Here is a 21945-nt window from a genome sequence, read left to right as displayed (position 1 = left end):
TTCCTCTTTCCTTTTTGGTCTGGGGTCTGGGTGATATAGATGGGTTTTCTGTGAATTTAGGTTGCCTCAGGCTAGTTCTTCCCAGCCTCCGAGGTTTCTTAAAGTGCTGGGCCCCTGATCCCAGCCAAAGTGCCCAGGTGTTTAGCTCCACCCAGATAATCAGCTTGTGGTCCGCCCGTGGTGTTTAGCTCCGCCCAGATATTCAGTGCAAGGGCCCTGAGGACAGCTGCCTGGGCCCCCTTTGCTCGGCGCAGGATTCTCTCGTGTTTTTTCCTGACATTCCCCAGATCCCAAGGACCCTGGAGTGCCCCCCAGACAGAGACGTTCCCCACTCACTAGCCATCCCAGTGAGCGCTCTGGTAGCTCACTCTGGTTTTGTGGGGGAGGTGGGGGGGTGAAGGGAGGCTCAGTTCACATTTCTGTGCAAGCTTTCCCTCCTTCTTATTATAGTGTGGAAATGTTCAAACCCCATGTACCTTCCCCTCTGTGGGGTACTGGGGAGTACTGGGGAGTCCTTCTGTTCCTCCAAAGGTGATTTTTATGCTCCTTTGATGTAGTCTATTTCTGTCGGTGCTGGGGAGAGGAAGTGTGTGGTGTCTAGATTGCAGCCATGATTACCCGGAAGTCTATGATTCTGTTTTTTTAATGAGTTCATCCCATTTACATTTATAGTTATGATTACTGTGTATTCCCCTGCATCTTATTATCCCCTTTTGATCCTATTATTTTTCCTTTTACTCTGTTCCTCTTTACTAGTGTTTTGCTTTTTATTACCCCCTTTCTCCCCCTCCCCCCTTTCACCACCTTATTCTCTTGCTTTATTCCCTGCCTACTTAACTATCAAGTAAGACAGGATTCCATAGCCCAATAATTGTGGTTGTTATTCCCTCTCTGAGCTAGTTACAATGAGAGTAGTTTAAGTAACGCTCATCACCAACTTTATCTTTCCCTCCACTGTAACTGTTTTTCACATCTCTTTAGGTAAGATAATTTATCCTATTCCATCTCTCCCTTCCTTTTGCTCAGTGCAATGCTCTTTTTTAACTCCTTCATTTTTTTGGCATAACATATCATTCTAATCAGCCTACTTCCCCATCTTGTGTGAAATATACATACTCCTAAATGTTTTACTAGTAATAAGAATGCTTAAGAATTACAAATATTACCTTTCAATATAATAATATATACAGTTTGATCTTGTTGAGATCCTTAAGTTTTCTCTTTCTTATTTAGATTTTTAGACTTCTCTTATTTCTGGTGTTTGGACTTCAACTTTTGTCTTTATGTCTAGTTTTTTAATCAGGAATTCTTGAAAATATTCTATTTTATTGAAATTTATTGAATTTTTTCCCTTGAAAGAATACACTTAGTTTTATGGGTAGGCAATTCTACATTATAAATCTATTTCTTTCACCTTCAAGAATATCATATTCCATGCCCTCTGATCCTTTAATGTGGAAGCTACTGTGTCCAGTGCATTCTTGACTAAAGTACCAGGTATTTGAATTATTTCTTTCTGGTTGCTAGCAGTATTTTCTTCTAACTTGGGGGATCTTGAATTTAACTATTATATTCCTAGGAGTTGCCATTTGGGGATTTCTTTATGGAGGTGATCTGTGGATTAGTTCGATTTTTATTTGGCCTATTTCTTCTTACATTGCTTTCATTTCTCTTCCAGATTTTTCCTCTGGCTCTCTTAATTGGTTTTTGAAATTCTTTTAGAGCTCTTCCAGAATTGAGTCTGATTTATATTTTTTAGAGTTTTGAATGTGTTTACTTTGCTTTCACTGTCACCTTTTGTATCTGTGCCTTACTCTTGATCTCCATAAAAATTTTCTATGGGTAGTTGTTTTGTTTAGTTTTTTGAATGCATGCTCATTTTCCTAGTCTTTCTTTTGACTTTCACTTTTATTTTAAAGGTAGGTTATGTTTTCAGAGAAGATAGAACACTCTTCAGTATGTCCTTGATACTCCCTTTAGCTTTATTTATGGGTTTCTACAAGTTTAAATTCTTCCAAGGTGTTATGATGGTCTCTGAGTTGGGAGCACAGAGTGACACCTCCTACTGATTCAATCACCCTCTGAGATTGCTGATGGCTTAAATTCTAGCCTCAGGTGTGGGCATGGGCTTTTGGTCTCACTCTTGGCTTGATCAGGTAAGGCACACAGTGCACAGAAGACTGTAATTCCCTGGGGCTTCACTTTGAGGTTTGGTAAGGGCCAGCCAGGTTTTCATAAGCCAGTATCCTGGGGACTGGTCCTGGTGGAGATCAGGGACCTAGCTCTGGGTCTATGGATTGCCCAAGACTAGGGATTCAGATCCTTACTACAAGCCTGGGCTTGGACTCCTGGATGCTCAGCTCACACAGATCAGGCTGCTCAGCACAGACTGCCCCAGTTCTGGACCTCACCATATATTTGCTTGTAACTTTAAGGGATTATGCTTTGGGTTTCATTGTTGTCTCAATCACTATGTCAGGATCTGGATTTTGGTTTGGGCTTAGCTTCAGAACCTGGAATAGTAGATGTGGGGTGGGCAATGGGGGCTTGCTGTTGACTTTCTCCTTACTCCATGCTGCAGCCTCTTGCTGACTGTGTGCCCTTCCTACCCCAGTGCCCCAGATGCTTTCTACCTATCTTTCAAGTTGTTCTCTGCATGTAAGTTTCTTTATTCTGTCTTCTTGTTGGTTCTTTCTCCCCTGTATTCATTTTGTAGCCTTATTTTAAGATTAGTTGGAGAAGATTGCCATAGTAATTTTGAGCTTCCCTGCTTCTACTTTTCCATCTTTGCTCAGCCCAATTTTTGTTTTATTCATAGTAATTGCGAAGCTGTCTATTTTAGACTTAGATTTTTTAAATATTTTAAATTTTTAATCATGACTTATTGTTTTATTTATTTATATATTTAGATAATTATTAAACTATCATATTATAATTTGAAGGTTTCGCCATCATTTTAAACTTTTATTTTGTTGTTCTTTTCAATGTAAAATATTGAAGTCAAAACATCTACTCAAATTTATTTAGAATTGACCTATACATCAAGACCTTTTCTTATTCTTTATTCATTTTCCTCTCCCTGCCTAATTTTGGGTTCAGTATTATTTCAGTTATATGTTACAGCCCCAAAATCAGCAACTGTCTTTCAATCAGATGTCATTTTTAGAGATTCATCAAATCTTGAAAAGAACTTCATTTGCATACTACTTGACTTCAGTTCATTCTTTTGAAATTTTACCCAATCATTCATGTAACAAAAAATTCACTGATCATCTACTCAATAAATGACACTGATGTTATTTTACCTATTGTAATGGATATAAAGGAAAATCTTATACTCAAGGAGATAATGTGGAATAACTTTTGAAGTCAGATATTGGAACTAGTTAAACAACAATAAGAACTGAATATGGCTAAAAGCTTAAAACAATGGTATGGATTATTTGCTTAGAATGGAGAGTTTACTGCCCAATACTAAGGAAAGATGTTCTGGGGAATATGAGGCCTGACATGGATCTTTAAGAATGGTGAAGTTTTAGATAAGTTGAGAGGAGGAAGCAGAACATTAAAGGTAGGATGAAGAATACAAATATAGACATAATGGTAAAAATATGGAAGATGAATAGACCTTCTTAGTGGAAACAGAAGGTTGATGATGATGAGTAATGGGAGATAAAACCAGAAAGCTAGGTGGAAGCCAGATGTTTGATGACCTTAAATGCCAGGCTAAATTTCCCCTCTGTGTCTCACTTTCTCCCTCATATCTCCATTTTTTGTCTTTCTCTATTTGTCTCCCTTTTTTCAATTCCTCTATGTCTTTCTCTGACACCATTTCTCTGTCAAAAACACAAATGTATATATATATGTATACATACAAATAACCTATAAAATTCAAACACATCTCACAAATAATTGATTTTTAATATCACTTTTGAAGGCATGGTAAAGCTAAAAATTGTATCTACACATCTATTTATCCATAAATATTTTCAAGCAAAAAATTTGTCCTCCTAAAGCCCTTTCCAAAGTTGTCCATACTTTCCAATATTTAAAGAATTGAGCAAATTCCTGATTCATGGAATGGATTTTAATTTGTAACTAGATTAAGTTTCCCTGAATTAATAAATATGGCTTATTATTTAGTTGTGATACAGAGTTTATTTTAAGTTTGTAATCTTTTTTCTGAAAAGTAAATATCTTAAATCAAAGTATACCTCCGAGTGTATTATTTACCTCCTTCTAAATTATTGGTAAAAAAATAAAAAATTAATGATTACCCCCTCAAAAGTGAAAATATTTTCTACAGAATAAAGGGGATTGGGCAATGCAAAAATAATGGAATGAAGTCAAAGTAACTGCACAGGTGAGGTCTAAAGAGAATGCTGGAATTCTGGTAAAATAGGATTCTTGTGATACCTTCCACTTATGGGTTAGAATTTCATGCATTATAATTCAATTGCAACTAAAAGTCACATAGCGAGCCTAGGGTGGTGGGGCAGTAAACAGATCAGGTGTTGCATCTTCATATTCTGTTCCACAAGAACAAATTAGGACAAAAAAAATGATCCCTCCTGCTAGACATTTTTAATGTAGTTGGAAGTAACCACTAAAACAGAGGAAAAAATTATATGGAATGTATTGAATATATCGATATTTCTCATCATATGTTATTAATATGTCATAATAAAATTAGAAAAAATGTTGAATTATTTTGCCCAGTTATATACCAATAAATTTAATTACATACATAATTTAATAATTTACTTACACATGTATAAATTGCATAGACTAACAGAGAAATAAATAGCATATTTAAGTAAATCTGCTTTAGAAAAAAGAAACTGAATAGACTATAAAAGAAGTTCCTAAGAAAAAAGCATCAGAACCAGATGGATTTACAAATAAATTTTATCAAACATTTAAAGATCATCTAATTCCAATATTAAATACATTACTTAGAACAATTGGTAAAAAATGAATCCTAACAAATTCTTTTATGAAACAGATATATTGCTGATTCCTAAATAAGGATGAGTAAAAAAGAGAAGAAAACTCCGGCTAAATTTATTAATGAAAATGAAAGCTAAATTCTAAATAAAATATTAGCCAAGGCCCCGATATTATTTAATAATGTACTGGAAATGCTAGCAGTAGCAATAAGAGAAGAAAAAGAAATTAAATGTACCCTAATGGGCAAAGAGGTAATAAAATTATCTCTTTTTGCAGATGATATGAGATATATGTGTGTATTGTGTGTGTATCTATTTATAGAAAGATTTATCTAAAATTAATTGAACTACCATTAATTTTAACAAAGAAGCAGGATATAAAATAAATCCACATAAATGATCAGTATTTTTATATACTACCAACAATGTCCTGCAAGAAAAGATAGTATAAATAACTCATTTAAACTAAACACAAATAGAGGAAAAGAAACAACTGTATAAAATATTGCTAGTAGCCCTTTTTGTTTTGGTATAATAAATGACAAACAAGATGATCACAAAAAACTTGGGAAGACATATGAAATGTTTCAAAGGGAACTGAACAGAACTAGGAAAACACAATAACAACAATTATGTATGATTATCAACTATGAATGACTTAACTATTATCAATCAATATCTTATTATGTGCCTTCTTAGGAATGGGAAGAACTAGGAAAAAAAGTCAGAGAAAATGAATTGCAAAATATCTAAAAATGAATATTAAGAAATTATATTCAAATATAATTTGAAAAAATAAAATTTATAAAAATAAAAAGGAAAGCTAAAGAAAATATAAAAAGCATATATCATAACTTGTTTAGTTTCCAGTTCTTTGTTACCACAAAAGAGCTGCTATAAATATTTTGTATAGGTAGGTTATTTTCCCCTATCTTTAATCTCATTGGAATATAGACATAGTAGTGGTATTGTTGAGTGAAAGGGTGTACACAGTTAGGTGGTTCTTTAGGCATGGTTCCAAATTGCTTTCTATGATGGTTGTATCAGTTCACAGTTCTGCCAATATTGTATTAGTGTCCACATTTTTCCATATCTCCACCAGCATTTATCATTTTTCTTTTTTTTTTGTCATGTTACCCAGGCGCATGGGTATGAGGTAGTACCTCAGAGTTGTTTTAATTTGTATTCCTCTAATCAATAGTGATTTGAAGCATTTTTCGAAGAAATTAAAGCTGTCTTTAATAATATGAATATTCTTTGACTATTTGTCAATTGGAAAATGTTTTATATTCTTATAGATTTGCTTCTGTTCTCTATGAGAAACAGGGCCTTTGACAGAAAGAGCTGCTATAAAGATTTTATCTAGTTTGTTGTTTGCCCTGTAATCTTGGTTGAATTGTTTTTCTTTGTTAAGAAAATTTTAAAAATTAAATGGAGTCAGTGTTATCTATGTTCTATCTCAATGTTTTCTATGCCTTATTTGGACTTGAATTCTCAAATCCACAGATATGACACATAAGCTATTTTTGCACTCACCTAATTTGTTAAGATATCATCTTTTATTTTGAAATTGTGTAACCCTCTTTTACTTTACCTAATTTCTGACATTATTTTCGAGGTTACCCTTTTTTGGTATATATATATATATATATATATATATATATATATATATGTCAAATAGTGAATTTGTCTTACAGAAGCATGGATATTTGGATCTGTTAAATGTTAGAGTACTATGGTCATTTACCATTATATATTCAGTGCCTGGACTATTCCATTGGTTCTCCAATCTATTTCTTAGTCACTACCAGATTATTTTGATTGCCACTTTATAATATATTTTGAGATCCAGTATAGTTAAGTCATCTTCCTTCTTTTTTTGTCAATTCTTTTTATATTTTAGATCTTTTGTTCTTTCAGATGAATTTTATTATTTTTTTCTAGCTTTATGATTTTGGGGAAGTTTGATTGGCATGGCACTGAATAAATTAAATTGAGAACAATTGTCTTTTTTACTATATTGGCAGATTTTGAATTATATTATAGAAAAGTAATAAACAAAATGATCTGATAATGGCTAAGAAATAGAAAAATGGATCAATGGAATAGAACATACATACAACAAACAGAAAACATTATAGAATATAAGTCACTTACCAATTAATAAATGGATAAAATATAGAAACAGAGAGCTTTTGGATGAAGAAATCAAAGTTATATATGTATATATATATATATAAATATATATATGTCCACACACATATATATGCATACATATAACTGTGAAAAAAGCTCTAAATCAATATTTATTGGAGAAAGACAAACTAGAGAACTCTGAGGCATCATCTCATACCTATAATCTTGGCTAAAGTGATAAAAGAGCAAAATGACAAATGTAGGGGGAATGTAGAAAAATGTGAACACTAATAGTTGGTGTAACTGAGAACTGATCCAACTGTATTTCAGAATAACCTGGAATTGTCTTCAATGAACAATATAATTGTGTTTACTTTTTGACCTAATGCCATTACTAGTTTTATTCCCTAAAGTGATCAGGGAACAAGAAAGAGAACCTATATGTTCTAAATATTTATGAGGTTCCCTTTTTGGTGGCAAAGAATCAGATATTGAAGGGATGCTCATCTAATGGGATATGGCTTAATGAATTATGGCATGTAATTGTGATAGAATACTATTGCATTATGAGAAGTGATGAATAGGTTAATTAAAAAAAAAACTATGGAAAGACCTAGATGAAATTATAGAGAGTGAAATAAATAGAACCAAGAGAAAATCATATATAGCAATTGAAAAATTGATCAAAGAATTACTTGAGTATGCCTACCTCTGGAGAAAGAATCAATAAATAGAAATGTGTGAGATATAGTTTTATATATACACATATCTTTTTTGTCAATTAATGCCTTCTCTAATAGGGTAGGGAGATGGAGGTAGGGAGTTAACTGGGTATTTTAATGTAACTAATTAAAAAAGAAACAAAAAGACAATTAAAGTCTGCATTTTAAGAGCTATAGCGACTTTGAATTTTCTTGACTTTATATCCATTCTTTAAAGACACAGAACACACACACAAATACAAATGATTGAAAAGTATATATTGTACATCTAGCATTCACCTGTTAGTCTAGCATTAACACACACAAATATATATATATGCAAAAAATGACATAAAATCAAATAATAACAAAATCACTTCTTCCCTAAGTCATTCACATACTATTCTCATAAGGATTTGGTGCATAATTTATACTGAGACCTTTGTACTTCAAATGCAAGGATTCAATCCCTTCAAACCCTTCCTATTTAAGTAAAAAATTAAAGAAGGTAAAGGGTTAAAAGCAAGGCAAAGAAAGTAAAATGATTTTAAACAAATAAAAAACTTTATTACAGGATATTTTTATAGTGGAACATGAATTATAACAAATAATCTAAGATACGACCCTGATTTCATCTAATTTTTAACAAAAGACTTCACATATCAAATTCCAAAATGTGGTAACCTCAGTGATCCCTCTGAATACAGATCAATGACAATCTTATATACTTTATACAAAAATATACATAGTTGGCATCAAACATGAAAAATAAAATCTATTAAAAAACTAATGATAAAAATATATTGGCTGCGGAGCAAAAAAAAAAATATGCTAAAAATTCCATGGAGTCTAAAGGCAACATACTAGCAATATAATTATTGAATAAGTAAATTGAAATACATCAGTAACTGAATTATGCACATTTTTGTAGAAATTTATGGATTTTATGGCAATTATGGACCAAGATGGTAACAATAGCAGGTTATTTTTAAGAAGTTCAGATTGAATGAACAATTCAAATTATTTAAGCTAATAGTAGAAATTATGCTATAAAAACTAAGCCCTTATTAAACCTAGAAAAAAATAATTTAGTGGCTAGAATTATTCAAAAGAACCTCACTATCTTTTGTGAAATGACAGATGAGAAATCTCCCAACTGTATTCAAGAGGTTGTTTAGTTGTAACTGAGGGGTTCAGTCTTTTAGTATTGAGAGAGATAAGAGTGGAGACTTCCCTTCTCAAAGTAGGGTTTAGGGGAGAAAGGTAATGTTTAAGGTTGGCTCAGAGAGAGGAGAGAGGGTTTGAAGATTTTCCCCCCTTCTGCCTTCCCTACTTAGTTAAGGCTGCTCTCCCAAATTTGCTCTTGTCCCTCTTGTCCCCCCTCCACTACTCAAGACCAAAGGGTCTCCCCTTGATCTGTTCACTCACAACTGATTCACAGTTTGGGGAGCAGATAACTATTTTAATGTCAACTCAATCAGGGTAATACAAAGAATAACTAGCAGGGAAAGAATGGGAGAGGAAAGTGGAGAAAAGGGGGTCCCTGTTGCTATCTAAAACCCTTCTCCTCCCTCCTCAGGTTTGAGGGAAACTCAGGCTTTAGCAGCCTGAGTCCCCTGAGAGAAAGTCAGGTTGACTCAACCTGGGTTTGGCCCCTTGGCCACAGTTCAGACTCAGGGTAACAGGAGCTGAAGTAAAGTTGGACAGAGATTTAAAATGTTTTTCTCAGGTTTCCTCTTCAATAGTCTTTTCAATTGGGAAATGTTAGGGGGAAAGATTTCCAGTCACTAGCAGGAAAAAGTGAGTAACCGTCAGGAGAAAGTCTTATTCTACCTTCTCACTTCCATTTCTCTAGACTGAGAGACCAACTCCTCTCCCAGCCAAAATCTTCCCCTTTCCTCAAGATTCCCACCTCCTGGGGCCCTCCCAGTGAAGTGATCATTTCCACACACTCTTCAGCCTGGCATTTTTCTTATGTGCAAGCCTCTGTCACACAACTACAGATATAAACCTCAAAATACCTTTGAAATTCAGTGAATAAGTAATCACTGACACTGAATTTCACTGTGGATACTAAAAATCACCCAAATCTAACATTGAACCATTTAAAAATTAATAAAATTTAATATATGCCAGCATAATAAATGTACATGATATCCATATCATGTGGAGTTCAAATGTTTCAAAATATACAGACCCAGCAAAAGAAATCAAAATCTGATAGAAATAAAGATAAATATCATCCTCTTCATTCTTTTTTACACTCTAGTTATACCATAGATATTTTAAATGTGCTTAGAAGATAAGTTTAAATCCTAATGTTTTATTTAAATAACAAAGGTTTTCTTGTAGAATATTAAAATTTAAAGACTAACAGTAGAAGTGACTTTTCCCATGAACATTTATATCTGAAGAAGAAGGAAATAAGGGAGGTGAGAGGAACAATAGAAACTTATAATGGAAAAAGCACTGGGATGAAGTCAGAGAACTTAAGCACAGTCTCAATCTGGCATATAGTTTCCATATATACAGAATGATGGGTTGATACTAGATGGCCTCTGACAACCCTCCCAGCTCTAGATCTAAGAATAGATTACTAGTTCATTTCATTTCCTGTGAAAAGTCTAGAACTATTTTAATTGGTAAAATAATATGAGAGTAATACAGAAATCTTGGTCTATTCAGTCTGAGGTTAAAGGATATAAAGTGGTTAATGGTTTAGTTATCCTTTTAGCTTATAATTTTGTTTTCTGTAACACATCTAAAATGAATTATAGAGACTTCAGAATACTTTTGAATTCATTAGATAAATGTTTTTCACTACATATGTTCTAAAACTATCTCTCTTTGAATAAGGTTAATTAATGCAAGCTAAGCTTTGAAGAACTGATGTTGAGTATTGAAGAGGAAGGAATCTAGTTAACAAGCAAAGGGAGTTATGGATGCTAGGAATCAGATACCCAGATATATAGATATGAGAGAAAGATAGAACCAATGAGATGATAAAGAAAGGGAAATGAAAGAGGGTATCTAGCAGAAGAAATTGGAAAACAATTAGAATAATGAAATATTTGCTGAAAAGTTAATTCTAGTGTAGACATACGAGTTAAAATTTAAAGAAAACTAAGCATAAAAATAATATTAAGCTTTAATTGAAGAGGTTAAACAAATTATAGAACTAGAAGGAAGCATTGGACTTCCCTGTGTCCAAATGGTCTCTGGGAAAATATATAGTTTATGCTGAGGAAATAAAAACATTTTGATAATTTCCCAAATAACCAGAAGGAGATGGTTCTGGGACAAAAAAAAGAGTTTATAATTATGTTAATGGACAGAATACAGAACTGAAGAATAATTAAGGCATGCTATAATTTTAGCTATCGTAAAACTCTATCAAATTTTGTATATATAATTAGGTGCCAATATATAATTTCCCACTTATAATAAATTAGTTTTATGCAATGAAGATTCCTCTTCTAAGAATTTTTTTCCTGACAAAGTAGGGCACAGAAGTTAAAAATAGGAAAAGGGTATTTGGCTCTAATATGTGTTATTACTGATGTGAAATAACTTAGTAACATTTGCATTTGATGTTAGATTTTATTCCTTAAAAACTTTAGTCTACAATTGGAGGGACATGAAACACAGACTTAGGAGATCTCCTCATGTTTAAACATTCTCACACACAAATTAACTGAACATTTATTTACAGATGAAAATTAAACTAAACTGTAGAAAATAGATTTATTAAATCTTACTTGGGTACATACCAACTTCTCTTAGTAATGGGAAATTTCATCACTGTAGCCAGCTTCCTCTTGGCCAGTGTTCCTTAATATTTTAGAATACTATGGGCCCTATTAGAAGGCTGATGAAGCTTGTGGATCTCTTCTCAGAATAATATTTAAATGCATAAAATAAAATATACAGGATTACAAAAGACATCAATTATATTGAAATAAATATAAAAATATATTTTAAATATTTTCCTAGGCCATAAGTTAAAAATCCTTGACTAATCATTAATTCATAAATTATTTATTTATTAACCCCTTAATTAATGGTAGGAACCAGAAGAGGTATGGCTAATAGTTTGGAAGGTACTTGGAGAAACTTTCATCTCAGTGGCAAATTCAAGATATAGTCCTAGAATGAGATGATATAGAAAATTAGGTAGGAGGATAATCAAAGTATGTCCAAAGCAGAAGTCGTAGCTTGGAATCAGACTAGCCAACATTTAAAGTTGGTGGATGGGATATTGTGGTAGTTAAAGTCACAATGGATTGCTCTCTCGGGAAGAGGTTAAATTCATAGACTAGAGAGATCAAAGAGTTAGTAAAAATGTTTTTTTCCTGCCTTGGTCCATGTGTGACAACGTATAACTTATTATATCAATATATTTTATTTTGTGCCACCATGACTGCACATGTGTTTGATTCATTTTGAGGACTATGGATCATGATCGATATGCAGATTGAGGCAACAGTGCCCTGCAGAGAACTTACCTCCATTCCAGGAAAATCTGCGTTCATTTCCTGCTTCTGACTATTATGCTTGTGTGACTGTGGGATTGTCACCTAATGTCTTAGTGAGTACAAATCTTTAAGATTATAAAATGGTAAAATATTATAAAATATAAAAAACATATAAGATATATAAAATTATAAAATGTATGGGTCTGAATTGTGTGAAATATTTCCTCCTCTGAGCTTTCCCCATTCAAATAAAAACATAGGCTGCTTTATTGGTTATGGGTAGATGGGTAGATATATTTGTGCACATGGCATCTGATCTGGGTCTTCCAGGATTTTTACAATGGATGTTATAGAAAGAATGTGTTTTGAATATGGACAGGAACAATACAAAAACATGGGGAGAGGTTAGGGAAGGGTGGGATCGTAGAATAGCTGGTTATAAAGTTTAAATAGAATGTAAATCATATGAAATATAATGCTTTAAAATGATGTCAGAAAAACAGAGTGCCTGAAGTGCTGAGCTGAAGATTTTGTTATTTTCTTGTAAGCATTAAGAAGTTATTGAAGGCATTTGAGCCAGTGTGCAACAATCATGGCTAATTTTATATAATTGCTTAGTAGTGTAGTGTATATATTCTAATATCAATATCCTTGAGGGCAGGGCCAATGTTTTCATAACTTATTTATCTTCCCCAGTATTTAATGGAGGGTTAATAGTTAGTGTAAGGTTGTTTTATAGATATATGACTATGAGCCAATGTGTCAAAGAAATACAAAATTGAACAGATAGGAATCATGGATATTTTTAAGATATGTTTTTCTACCAGGAACAGAACTTGAGATGCTGATGATATTGATTGCAGATCTTGTCATCTGGATATAAACGTGGGGGAATCATTCACATTCACAAATATCTTTAAAAATTACTTTAAAATGGAAATGTCTTTCAGCCTAATTTGTTCAAGGGACTGCGGAGTCATTTTTATCTTCATTAGATAACTGATCTTCTGCGATCTCTCTATATCCCAGAGCAGGGACAGGAGATCATCATAGGACCTGACAGTTATGACCTCATATGCTTAAATTTTATAAGGTCTTTAAGTCCTTCAGAAAAATAAAGTCCCTTTCCATTTGTTTTATCACTTTGGATCTTCTCTCACTTTTATTTACATTTTAAAAACCATTATTTCAATTCAATCAATCAACAAGCATGTAATAAGATTTATTATATTCCAAGCCCAAAATTAGGAATTGAGAACCCAGAAAAAGGCAAAATCAATTATTCCAGCATTAAGATGCTCACATGTTAATTGAGCTGGGGAACAGACAATATGGAAAAAGAATCATGCATGCAAAAGATTTCTTTCAAAAAGGGGAATAAAAAAATTTCCTTCTGAACATCTTGACAAATTATTGGGTACTGAATTCTATAAAACAATATTTTTAACATTCCTGCCATTTGTCAAAGCCCCTGAGGTGAAGCCTTTCAAGATCATGGGTTACTGCAGTAAAGGCAGGCAAACAAGCCTGATGTTTGGTTACACGTCCATCTCTCAGGTACCAAATAATACAACTTCTAGTAAGAACAACTATCCTTTCCCAAAACCTAATCTGAGGGGAAATCCTTGCTTAATAGACTCTTCATATGGTTTCCCTTGAATTAAACATTCTATGGCCCATTTCAAATAGAAAGTGATTATGTTCTGATCACTACTTTTTCTGCAAAAGGCACAAAACCTTCTCACTCTAAATGTCTGAGCATTCATGGAAATGGAAATACTTCTCAGTAAGAGAGTTTTTGTCCCCCTACAGCTCATTTTCTTTGCAGTTATAAAATGCTCATAATTGTGGGTAAGAGAATGGCACTGAAACAATTGGGTGGAATATGACAGCTGTTATAATGACTCTCAACAGGCCAAACAAGGTTTGGAATCTTAATCCTTCAAGAGCTCAGGGAGCTCCATCTGCATCCACTCACCTAGGCAAGTCTCAGTTCTCAGAATTGTGAGAGCCTCACCTGAAATCTAGAGCAAAGGAGAATTGATTTGGCTTTGAAATCCTGGTGATGAACCACTTTCAGTACCTTTTTCTTGGAATCCCAAATGGCATTCTTGTTTTTAAGCCTCGTCTCTAACCTACTGCTATTGTTTTCCAGGAGAAAATTTTCATATTTATGTAAAGGTTAAACTTTAACATTTGAGCTTGGCTAAGCCAATGAAGTATAATTTGCTTAAACTGCTTTAAGAGAAATATAACTTGGAAACTGAATATCATCTATTTTTCGACAAGATAGTTTCAAGAATATCCAAGGACAATTCTCCTTTCACTTCTAGTTAAACTCAGTTCTTAAACTTTTTAGACCAAAAAAGGGAAAAAAATTATCCCACTCACTGTCACCATTGTCTATCTTTTATGAACAATATTGAAGAATTTATAAAATGATATAGCTATCATTTTCTTTTTACCTCTTGTGTCTCCTTGCTGAGCATGACTCACTACCTCTACTGAACTCCTGTCTCCCCTCCCTAGTTAAAATTTTTTGATGTATCCTTTCATGAAGTTTAAAGAAAGAGAAAACAAAAGCAGAAATTGGTCAGATTAAATTAGCCCAGTTTTCTTCTGAACATTTCTTGTGTTACTTCAGTATGAGTAAAGTCACAGTTAATAACACCAGTTTAGCACCATAGCCTTGATCTACTAGATCTGTGGTGTGAAGACTAGGGGCTATTTTTCAGGAAACTTTTAATGTCTCAAAGAGTTATTTTATCTAGTCATTTTCCTTAGCATAAATGTTTATAATATGAGGCATATGTTTTACTAATCTCCTCTTGAGAAGACATTGAACATCTTTGCATCTGTCTGGCCTTTGGGGATGGTATTCAGTTATTACTTACAACGTATGGCAAGGCCCAAAGTATTACTGATTCTCCCTAATTAAAAATAAAGTCTTCTTACTTTTTAATACAGTACTATCTTCCTTTGGTGTCTGTGCATTGCCTTTTCTGGGAGAGATTTCTCTGATCCTCAGACGCACATTAATGAAAACTCCAAACAATTCTGTATATGATGAAGAGTATTTCTTGTGTTGAATTTCCAGCTGTGTTGATTTTCTTTTAAATCAGTTAAGTATAGCTGCCTTTGTGTTTTTGTACTTTCAGATTCTTCAAAGGCTATAATTTGGAGTGTTAGATAAGCTTTTAACGTGTTTAAGCAGACTGAGACCCAAGACACAGATTTAGCTAGTAATCTAAATTTCTGTTGTGTTCTTCAGGAGCAATGCAATGAGAGGTCATTGAACAAAGAAACATTTAGCTTCTGCTTCAGAAGTTTGGAGAAATCATGTGAAAATGAATGTCCCCATTAACTATAATGTGGTCAGACAAACAATATCTATTAATGCAATTTGTCAACTGTTTGCTGATGGTAAGGTTATTTCTCATGATTTATGGCAATATAATTTTAGAATTACAACTGTAGACTAGCTAGTATCAAGTCTCTTGAGAATTCCTTAGCTAATTGGTGCAATGGATAGAATACTGACTAAGAGCCAGGAATTTTTGTTGTGGTTCTTCACTCCAATCTGATTCTTTGTGACCTGATGGACATTAGCATGTCAGGACCTTCCATCCTCAATCATCTCCCTAAGATATTCAAGCTTATGTTTTCTACTTTCATGACATTATCTGTCCATCTCATCATCTGTCTTCCCCTTTTCCTTTTGTCTTTGGTCTTTCTCAATGTCAGAGTTTTTTTTTTTTCTTTTTCCAATGAATTAATTTTGTTTGAGAATTGAGTGTTTGATTTGATTTACTTACTGGCCAAAATACTTTCAAAAATGTTCTCCAGCACCACAATTTGAAAACATCATTTCTGTAGTGCTCAGCTTTCCTTATAGTTCAACTCTTATATGTTGTTCCTGGAAATCAAAAACAAAAACATAGCATTGATTATACATATTGTTGTCATCAAGGTATTATTGCCTCTGATTTTAAGTATACTGTCCAGATACCTTAAAGTATTATGATATGTAAATTTGATAACTTTGACAACATAATATTAAAAGATTTTGCACAAAGAAAACCAATGTAACTAAGTTAAAAGGGAAACAAAAAACTGGGGAAAATTTTTTATGGCAAATGTCTCTGACAAGGGGCTAATTTCGTAAATATATATAAAACTGAGTTAAATTTATAAAAATTCAAGTCATTCCCAAATTGACAGATGGTCAAAGTATATGAATAGGCAGATCTCAAATGAAGAAATGCTCCAAATCACTATTAATTAGAGAAATAAAAATTAAAACAGTTTTAATGTACCTCCTCTTACCTATCAGATTGGCTAAACAGAAAAAAGAAAAAGGGTAAATTTTGGAGGGGATGTGGGACAGTTGTGATACTAATTCACTGTTGATAGAGCTTTGAATGGATATGTTCATTCCAGAGAGCAATTTCAGCCCATGTTCAAAGGATCGTGAGACTATGCACATATCCTTTGATTCAATAATACCATTAAATAGGTCTGTATTCAAAGTAGAACAAAGATCTGAGAAAAGGACATATTTGGACAAAAATATTTATAACAACTCTTTGTGGTGGCAAAAAATTGGAAACTATAGGGATGTCTATTAGTGGGGGAACAACTGAACAAGTTGTGATATAGGATTATAATGGAATACTATTGTACCAAGAAAAGACAAACAGGACAATCCCCACCCCCCAAAAAAAAAACATGGAAAAATGTATATGAAGGGATTCAAAGAGCAGTGAACAGAATCATGAGAATTTTATATGATAAAAAACAATAATGTACAATGATTGACTGTGATAGGCTTAACTATTATCAGAAAGGAAAGGGCCCAGGGCAATACCAATGGTGTCATGACAAAAATTTCTATCCACTGTCATTGATGAAACTTATGGAGTCTGAATGGAAACTGAGCAAATAAAGCTTCATCTTATTTCCTTCATGATTTTTCTTATGTAACATATGTTTTTTTTCATAACATGATGAACATGCAAATATGTATGACATGTTAGCAAATGTATAACCTATGTCATATTGCCTGACATCTATTAGGGGTATGAGAAGTGGAAGAGAGGGAAAAAACACGGACAGAAAAATGTTCAAAAATTATGAAAAATTGTATCAACATGTAATTTACAAATATGTTTTTTAAAGAATGATAAGCATATAAAATTAAATGATTATTAAAATGTACCTATATGTGATTGAGAAAATATTAAAAACAAAAGGAAAGAATGCCTCAATCAATCAACAAGTATTTCTTAAATACTTACAATATTTTAAAACTTCTGAATACTGGGGACCCAAATAAAAAATTGAATGACTTCATTCCCTCTGGTAAAGCTCTTATATTCTAATAGAGGAACAATTGATTTTACTTTGATTCTATTCTGGATACTTTTTGTTAATGGTAAATAGAAGAATGTATTACTCTTAGGTAGAAATATATAATTTTCTTCTTTTTATGTGAAAATCAAGTAAAGGATAATTCCTATTGTATTTTATTCCTTAGACAACAACCCTCCATAAATTTCATTTCTTTATAAATATTTTACATTCAGAAATGAATCTTATGATTGCTAAAAATAAAAGTGCAGACAAGGTAGTAAGTTAAAGGCATAATGAATATTGTACTAAAGTAACACCCTTTTATAAGTTATTTAGTTTTTTTGATGATTTTTTTTATCAAATTCTTATAAACTAGGTCAATGTGGGTAGACACTACATAAAGATTTAAATTGATTATTTAGTATTTTTATGAGTTGAGTTTATTAAGGAACTTGCATTTGTGCACCTTTGTTATTTTGTCAGTGTCTGATGTATCTGCTGTCAGCAATTATGTCTGTCTGAACCACTAGCAAGAGTTAAGAATATCGCCCTCTAGAGGTAAAGACAGAACTGTACCATGTACTTCCTTTCTGTCATTCATGCAGTACTGAAGCATGTTGGTGTGGCACAGAGATGAGAACTTAAAAATATATTGTATGTATTTATTTAGGGACAGAACGAAAGAGTGGATAAACTAGTAAAAGCAGAATCAGGAAGATTCCTCTTTCAGAGTTCAAATCCACACTACTTGTGTGACCCTGGGCAAGTCACTTAATTTGGTTAACCTCAATCTCCTCATCTGTAAAATGAACTGGAAAAGAAAATGGCAAACCATTTCAGGATCTTTGCCAAGAAAATGCCACATGATATCACAAAGAGTCAGACATGACTGAAACAAATGAATAGAACTAAATGTCTTTATTTATTTGATTGATTTAAGCCATGATAAATGCTATTTTAAATACTATAATGAAGATTACATGTAAAAATATGCAACCTACGGCAAATTAAAGGTCACTGCCTAGTATTAGTCAAGCATTTTGTGACATAAAGCAAACACATTAAATATATATATATATATATATACATATATATATGTGGATGGGTAAATATATAGATACATAGATCGTTTGTAAATAGTTGCTGGCATGCCTTCTCCCTCATTAGTATTTACAAAACACTTAGCACATTTCCTGGCACAGAGTCGATTCTTAAAAAGTTGTTCCTTTCTATTTCTTTCATTAAAATGTGAGCACATTTAAAACAGGAATTATTTTTGCCTTTCTTTGTGGACTCAGATCTCAGCACAGTGTCTGATAAACAGTATCTGCCTAATAATTGCCTGTTGACTTGACTGACTACATTTCAAACAGCAACAAGCATTCAGAGAATAGAGAGGTCATCCATTTTGTCTCTGTTTTCTGTCATTTAGTAATAGAATTTGTCTAAATGTCTTTCTATATAGTCAATTTTCAAACTGCATAAAGTAATGGAGAAATAAACCATACACCAAACTTGTGGATCCTAGTTAAGGCAATTGAAGGGTACGTATGTATGGTGGCTGTTTTTTAGATGAAGATGAGAAGTTTCAAAGACACGGGGAATCTAACAAATTTACAAGAGGATTTAAAATGAAATTTTTTTTGCCTTTATCCATACTTTTATTCAACCTGTGGATCATTTCTTGCTAACCTTCATGTCCCCTATATCAATTTATGAGCTATAGTAGCAGAAAAAAAATGTCTTCTCAATTTCCTTTTTTTATATCTTTCTGATATGGGTTGGTAATGCTTCATCAGTTTCTCCAGGTCTCAGATATTATAGGGCAATGATTGGTAGGGATAAGATATGTTTTCTGACACCTCTTATCTAATTCTATGCTTTGGAGTTCTCAAGCATTGAAATTGCTTCAAGGGTACACAAGATGGAAAGGGAAAGGGATGGTGGAGATTATATGCCTGATTCAAACCAAAGTCTTCGTCTGAAGTCTGTGACGAAAGCTCTTATAGTCACTTGCCTCATAGATACTTTGTTGAACAAATAGAAATAACAGTACTAAAAACAAAAAGGGGCCATTTGTCCATGGCTTAAATTCATGACAACTCTTCAATTTAAATTTATAGTATTTTATGACCAGGCTAATATTCACCCAAGATTTTATAATTTGATCTGTAATGTAAAATATGAAGTATATCAATAGGCAGATATAAGGTTAATAAAAATGTTTTTTTTTTGAATTTCTGATGGACATACCTGAGAGATGAAGGACACCATTGTGTCAGAGGATGAGAAATACTTTTGCAGAAGCTTTTGTGACCTACCTATCTCATTTCTGTCTAAAATTAATTGAATTTTCAAGGCTAGATATTCTACTTGATCAGGATGTGAGTGAGTAAATAGAATAAGACTAGTATCCAGGTCAGATGGCCAGAAGGAACAGAATAAAATCTCATGAACTGTAGAGATTTTGTCCATTAATCTGTTGTGTTAAGACAGTAACATTACAAGGTTGTATAGTTTCCTGCAGGGCAAGAAAAAGTATCTTTGTTTCAGATATAATATTTTCTCTCTTAATGAACCTAGGCAGAAAAAAAATATTTTTGGCATGTAGTCTTATACACATCAAAATCAGTTCAATGATTAATTCTACCCTGAATGTAAAGAAAACATTTTAGAACAATGTAAACTCTGTCTTCATTTGTACTGCATCTGGCCATTTTATGCTATCATGAAACTTTATCATAAGAATTGATCCACTTTTTTGAAATATGTATTTTTCCTTCTTGTCATTAACATTTACGTTGCAAGCATGTCATCAGAATTTTAATATCATGTATATTTTTCCATTTTTCCAATTAACTTTAAATTGCTAGCAAGTTATACTATTATAATGCATTCTTTGTTGGTCTCTCAGTTAAAATACTTATTCATAACAAGTTTAGAGAATATTTTAGTCTTTGTTGGAGTCTGAGCTTAACTGAGTACCCTGCAATACTTTGTAAATTCTACAAATGTTATTTAAAGACTTTTGAATTCTATTATTTTTTGCCATGATGATTTAGCTTTCTCAGGTATCCACACTGAGTTCTCTTGGTGGCAGAATCTATTAATTTAAGAGGGCCTTTTTTTTTGCTTTGTTTTCATTGGTAGTGGTGGTGGTGGTGGTGGTGGTTTGTGTATGTATGTTTATATATGTGTAAGTGTGTGTGTATGTGAGACTTACTTCCACCTAGATAACAAAATATAAAATAAACTCTTTAAAATTAAAATGTAACCATGTTAAACCTTGCTTTTAAAATTTTAAGTGAAATTCATCTTAAGGAATTTGAGAAAATGTTACTTATATTTATTTATCTATCTGTGAATGGTTGAGATTCCTGAATAAATAACAGTAATTAGATTCCATTTGTACTGTGAATTTTAATTTCTTCCATTATGTGCCTTTTTCTATATTAGCTAATTTTATTTTATTTTTCTACATGAATGGTTGTAAAAGTTTGATCATGGTAATAATCTCTTCCAAAGGCATCCCATCATTCAAATAAACTGCAAAAAAGCTTATTCACAGTCTATTAAATTAAGACTATCAATATCTAGCGTTCACTCTGTGGATGACTTAGGAAAAATCCAAAATCTCACTAGATTTTCTCTTTTTTTCTCAGTTTGCATTGAAGCCCTCAAAAATCTATTTATTGTCAATATTGAAGCCAGAATAACCAATAACTAGAATCTAATATTTTACTAAGGAGTCAACATTATTTGAAGTTGTAAGGATAATACTTTAGAGTGTAGAAGTGACAGAGAAATGATTCAGATGTGTACAAATGAGTGGCAGACATGAAACCAGGAGGATATGTTTCAGCTGTGTCAAGGGGATCACAAAGTTGCAGGTCACTTTTGAAATTTGACTAATGCAAAACTCTTATATTTGAAAAGGGGGTTAAGAGACATTATTTCTCAGAGAGTATGGGGGTTGATTTCTGTGTAGGAAAGGTAAGTCACAGTCTTGTACCCATTTCTCCTAGGGAAACACTTAAAGGCTTAATGTAAATGGATTAAACCCTACATAGAAGTGAGGAAGACAAAATGATGAGAATGAAAAAGTATATTGCAAAAGTTTTTATTCTTGTAAAGTTCAGAAGAATGTTTGAATGATTTGAATTTACAAAAGAGATAGTTTTACATGTATCCAAATGCTTGCAGATTAGGGTGGGAAAAATCTTGAAGTTCTATGTAGCTCTGTTATTCATTGATTTCATGAAAATATAAGTAAGGATAGGGATAAAAATAAATAGATATGTTCTCTATTCAGATGAGGCTAAGATAAAATAA

Source organism: Monodelphis domestica, chromosome 8, assembly GCF_027887165.1.
Source record: "Monodelphis domestica isolate mMonDom1 chromosome 8, mMonDom1.pri, whole genome shotgun sequence".
Classification (NCBI taxonomy): domain Eukaryota; kingdom Metazoa; phylum Chordata; class Mammalia; order Didelphimorphia; family Didelphidae; genus Monodelphis; species Monodelphis domestica.
The sequence above is the reverse complement of the archived record's forward strand: the minus strand, read 5'-3'. Positions refer to the sequence as shown.